The sequence below is a fragment of the Larus michahellis genome, chromosome 7, assembly GCF_964199755.1.
Source record: "Larus michahellis chromosome 7, bLarMic1.1, whole genome shotgun sequence".
Classification (NCBI taxonomy): domain Eukaryota; kingdom Metazoa; phylum Chordata; class Aves; order Charadriiformes; family Laridae; genus Larus; species Larus michahellis.
Window position 1 is genome coordinate 48,334,567 of NC_133902.1, and position 6,201 is coordinate 48,340,767.

Sequence of the window (6,201 nt, forward strand, 5' to 3'; positions counted from 1 at the left end):
CTTGATCTAGACTTGTGTTTGGGAGAACCATAATATACTCCTGAAGTTGTAAATCAACTAGAAAACCCCAAACACTTAGAAAATAGAACAGCAACCGTATAGTACCGCTATCAGTTACACCGTGGGTTTTTTTACAATTACATGACAGTTATTTATCATGTTTCATACTGTGCAAATAGATAGATTTTTATATGTGACTTAGAATAATATAAGGGTTCACTGAAATGCTGGGGGGGAAGCAAGCTTTAATGGCAGGGAGGTTGCCCTGCTGTTTGTGTTGTTGGATTTGGGAATTAGCAGAGCTTTGCTGTGCCACAAAGTGTTGCTGCAGACAAATTTCTTTGGGCAATTCATACCAAAATTTTATGTGTTTCAGTAAGTTATTTAGTGTCAGATTATGACCAAGAAGAACGGAGCTAGATATTTTATTTTCTTTTTGAATAGGTGGTAATAGTCAAGAGAATTATGCATAATAAAACCAAGAAGAATTAGAGAATGAATTGTAATCCGAAGTGAACAGGAGCAATATCTATTATAGTCTTCATAGTGTGTTTCTCAGACTGATGTCTGAGATAAAGACCTTGAAAATACCTTGGTGTGCAGCCTCAAAGATTGGTGTTGGAGGTGATGTGCCTTGCAGTTAATTTTCTTCCTTCCCCACTTTGAGACAGAGAAGAAGAATGCGTTCTTGAACGTGGTCTGCTTTTGGTTTGGGAATCCAGAAGACGGGAAAAAGATAAAGAGGAGGAGTGGATGAATTTGAGGAAACGTTTACACCACAAATATTTTAAAAATCCAGAAGAACAGAAAACAGCTTTTGTTTAGCACAGAGAAGTTTGCTTGTATTAGCATTCAGTGCACCTTTCTGAACTCTGGACACCAGAAAAGGTGACAAGCTGTCCTTTATCCTTTTTAGTCAATGATTGAAAAATATAGCTATTTGTGTTTTAAGTATAGAACAAGGTTTTATCTTGCTAATAAAATCTAGAAGAGTCCTTATACCTACCTTTTCACTTCACGTCCACTGATAGGCAGGGAAGCTATTACGAATACCTGAAGTATTGCTTAGTTTTTAACTCGGGCTCTTGTGCACATGAAGAATTTTCTGTTGTATCATCAGTTTATATGTTGTCAGAGAATCTTGTTTTCTCTGAGACTCCTTCCCTTCCCGCTATTCCTAAAGATGAATTTTTAAGGAATGAAAACTTCCTTTGTCATAGCATCTGGAGCCATTATTCTATTCCAGTTATGCTGGTGTTAAATTGCTGATTAGCAGGTATAATGAACAAATGCAACTGTCGGTGTAATAGAAGACAGTTGGGGTTTTGTTTGCTTGTTTTTACGGCACTGATAAAAATTCCATTTCACGATGAGAAGTTAATGAGCATGGCTGTTCTTCGTTACCTGATATTACTAGGTGCTAAAAACACAGCTTTTGAACCTATTACTTTAGTTTGACTACAATATTAGTACTTGCTGAAATTTTGTGTGAGGTGACGGTTGGACTTGATGATCTTGAAGCTCTTTTCCAACATAAACGATTCTATGATTCTATGAGAAACAAGACACACCAGGCCAAGTTGGCAGTGAAAATTTACTGAAAATTCCCAGGATTTGCCATTTGCTTATACAAACTCAGCATTCAGAGAAACAGTAGGTGCTTCCCTGCTGATTTTGCCAGACACTTGAGCTGTGGACTTAGGAAAATGAGCTTACGAAAGATGATTACTCTCTTGAACAACATGTGTTATTTTAGTTTGAATTGCACAAGGCCATTCATAGCCGCTTGATTTTTTTTTGGTGCGATTTAGTAGAAGCAGAGCCCACTTCATGCTGTGTTTATAAAGTAAGCCCTCTTTAAGGTTGGAATTGGTCCATCCAACACCCACAATACCATATTTTTCTTCGAATAAAAGTGTTGCTGTTTACATTCGCTTTCAGGAAGGGATGGCCAAAAGTTTGACTGACTTCCACAAGGTATATATCAGGCTGTTTGAGGTTTGGTCACCTCAGAGTCCCCTGTTTGAGCTTCTAGAGATGTAACCACATTCTTCCTTGCGTATTTTTCCTTAATATCTGAGGTTTTTCATAGTGGTCTGCTATCTTGTATTTGATATCTGGGCCAATAGCTGGGCATAGAACTTGTTTGATTTGTAAATTGTCAGATTTTGCTAGAAAATAACTTTTCAGATCCTGGAAAATGGTTGGACCCTTTCTTATTTCACTGCTTCATGGACGGCTGACACACATACATAAGTATAAGATATATAAGAATATATCTAGAGAGAAAGGGAGAGAGAGGTGTAGAAAAGAATGCAGCCTTCTACTAGGGGAATGTATGTATGTGTTATTTGGATTGATTTTTAGTTATATTGAAGCTATCGGAGAACTAGAAGATGATGGAAACTAGTTTCCTTTGCAGACATCATGGTTACTTAACATTCACTGTGGATTCTTTAATAAATTGATAGCTTCTTTATCAAAGGACTGAGGAACACCTGTTTAGGGATATTACCTTTCAGCCTCCTGCCTTTCATTCCCCATCTCCATTGCAAGTACTGTGATATGATTGGTTTTGCTTTTGTGGTTTGTATTGGAAAAAAGAAGCCCATTAACATTTGCAAACATTAAACATATGCTATTTGGATCAGCTTTTTGTCAGAATAAATAGCATTCTAGATACATGTTACGGCTTGCAAAAATCCATGCTTCCTGAATGGTGTCAATACAAAGGGATGTATTACAGGAGGGTTTTTTCCCTGATTGGAGGTAATTGAGGAGAAGGGTAGCGGTAGGGAGTCTGCTTCAGTGGCAGTGGCAGCCCTCTGTTGACAAGAATCCAGCTGATCTCTCACCAGGGGTCTCAGGACGCCTGGAGCACCCGGCTTTGTCAAATACTCCAGGTACCCATTTACTCTGGTAAGGCCAAATGATCTCCCAGTGTCTGTACCAGTTTCCTTTACTTAACAAAATTATCGTTCATCAGTTTCATCGATCAAATTGTTTGCCAATTAACTTTATGGAGCGCTTTTGTCAATTGGTACACCTTCATGTGCCATCCTGGCTTTACAGAGCTATCCAAAAGTTGTTCAGACCTCTTGGAGCATTTACGGAGTCTTTGTTTTCCTGAATAACATTTCTTTCTTCCTCAGAGGCAAAGCTTCCTGAGACAGGTAGGTGACAAGTATGCGTTCAGAAAGTTTGAGGTATGTTCAGCAGGTACCTGGCTCCTGCACAGCCGTGACCTGGGCATCTGGCTCAGCTTGCACTAGGAATGTGGGAGTGACACTGTAGGTTTAGCCCACTAACCTGCATACTGAGCTGAGCTTAAGAACGTGCCCTAGTTGTCGAGAACCACACAAAGCGTGAAAGCCAATGAGAACGCGCTCCATCTCTCATTCTGAAGCTGCTGCAGGAATGCCATGAGAAGAGAAGGCAAGAGAGAAGGACATTATTGGCTGGGTGTTTCTGTACTCACCTAGCTAAGGAGGCCGGGTGTCTGCTTTCAGCATGTCCTTAAATAATGTGACATTAAATAATTCCAAAGGCAGGGCCTTTGGAATTGTGTCTTCTCCCTACCGTTTTCAGGACACAATCTGCGTCACTTTGGTTCTTCAGGCAACTTATTATGAGCCCTTTTTCTTAGCAGGAGGTGTGTAGCATCAAGAAGCTGCTCTGTGTCCCTTTCTTTTGGTCTCTCGCCATCCCCCAGGCATGGCTATGGTGGGATGCTGTGCGCCTCGCTGAGCAGGTGAAAAAGAGAGGTAGGATCTCCATTAGCCTGTATTTTGTTTCAGACCAAATGGCAACAGTCACTTGAAGGACAGGAGAGCATCAAGCATACCTGAGTGGTGAGAGCAGGCGGTTCTGGGATGTTACTCCCCAGTGAAGGAAGGATTGAAACCATGGTCGCACTGGCACAGCAGGGTAACAGCTTCATCCTGGGTTTGGTGGGACTCAAGGTATGCAATGCCAGACCAGGTAAAGGAACAGAATAACATTTGTCTGCCACGTAATAGGTGTTTTATGGCTCCTGCTGGAACTTGTGCACCACACAAGAAGTTGTTTGCTATTAGGTGGGGAGGGCTCCTCTGGAGCCTTTCATCGGCACCCTTGTAGCGAGGAGGAGCAGCAGTGTGTGTGGCAGGGGCTTGTGTTATTGCACCATTGACTGCTGTGCTGCCGGGGGGGGCAGTGGTGGGGTGGGGTCTGTAAGTTGCATTTGATTGTGTATAATCAGTTGCTTTGGAAGGAGCCTTTAGGTTGTGAAGTGCTCCCCTCCCGGTGATGGAGGGGGGTTTGTGCAGGTACTGGCGTCTCATTCAGCCTGATCCTGGGGGGTTACTCGGCAGCAGTGGTAACATCGCCTGGCTGACGCTGTGCGAGTCTGTTTCCAGTAGATGGCAATAGTTATTTGCATCTGAAATTCTGTGCTTAAAGAAAAGATCTTCGGGGCCAGCTGCTTACAGGGTGCGCGCACTCTCTCTCTCTCGCTCTTCTCCTGTGGGGCTTTTAATTCAAATGGTGCCTGTGCTGTGCTGCACCAGCATTGCCTCTGAGCTTGTCAATGCCGGGCTCTCACCCGGCCACTCTAATTCCCACGTAGCGCCTGTTGCCTGCTTACCCCATCTTCTCCGCACCAGCTTTCAGCAGGAGCCACGGTGATGGGGCTGGCACCAACAGCCGCCACCACCACTGCGACCAAAGGGCCGAGCAGGACAGGCGCGGGCAGCGAGGTGCTGAGGGACAGAAATTAAAAATATAACCCTGCTTTTTACAGTAAGGTACCTGGCTGCCAGATGGCAGAAGAACGTTGCTGCTGCTGTCCCCCATCCCGCCTGAAATTCAGTGTTCTCAGGCCCGGCCCTGGCCCTGCTCAGGCTCTTCTGGCTCCTTCAATTGACAGAGAGGGTCAAGAGAATGGAAATTGAGTTTTTGAGCTTAAAACAGCTGAACTGCCCCTTTTTCAGGCTGCATCCCAAGTTCTCTCTCCCTGCCAGTCCCCATACTTCAAACTAGAAGAGATGGTGCCCTGAGGAGCAGCCGGGAAGGTTAACAGAATGAAAATATTTGCCTCTGGGCATAGTTTTTGGCCAAATGTTGATGTCCATGCATGCTGTGTAATGCACAGACAGCAAGGCCAGGGATAGTGGCAGCGCAGGACACGCATGCAAGAGGTTTGATGCATCCCAAATGTATCATTTTATTAAGTGGAGGCAGATACTTGCTGCGGCCGGCTTTGTGTTGGGGAAAAGTGGCTAAACACCTAAAAATTCATCAAAATGCTTTCTGTGTGGGAGGAAAATAGTTCAGCCGGGCAGCGGGTACAGGAATTTAACCAAGAGGGCACAGCACTGGAGGCTGTTGGCTTCCCTCCCCTGGGAAATACCCTTCTCCAGGTAAGTTTCAAAACCCACCTATATCAGAAAAATGTCCTGAATTGCTGTTTGAGCGTGTAGAACATATAAAGTATTAAATAGTCCTTCGGCATTCGCCTTAAAGGCTGATACTTAAGTACTTCACGGCTTTTTCTTAACCAGCTATGTTATCAGTACACTTAATGAAAGCCCTCCTGACAAAGAACAGATTTGTAATTGTAAATAAGTCTTTCGGTCTTTAGTTGCTTGTGTAACGTCTCCTCAACTAAAAAAGTCAGTTGAAAGAGGGAGCTGTTTCTCAGTCGTACTTCAGGCTTCTGTTAATTGGTGTAGTTGTGTAGCATTTACTGTCACCTGGACAGACTGAAAATGTTGCATTGGCAAGCGCTGCTGCCTCCTTCCAGGTGTCCTTGAGAGGACAAATACCAAGATACCTGGAGAATTCTTTGGCAAAGGTGCTGTACTCTTTAAAATACACACTATTTTTTTTTCAAATAAGCCAGAAAAAAAATTTAATCATTTTTAAGCTACTCGGTTATACCAATATATTTAACCACCGTGCCACAACGCGGCTCTGTCAGCTATCCCCAGACTAAGGTTTCAAGGCAAGTGGGTGCACAAGAGGGATGCGGGGGATGTTTACTGTGCAAAGAAGCCCCCGAGGCTCGGTGACTGGGCAGTGCTAGCCGGGGTGTGCTCCCAGCGGCCAGGCAGCTAGCCCTAGGCAAAAACCAGACGTTCCTGGGTGCAAAATCAGTATCTCCTACACAACTTCTGGCCTGATCACTACCCAGATGCAGCTAAAATAAAACAGAGACACTTT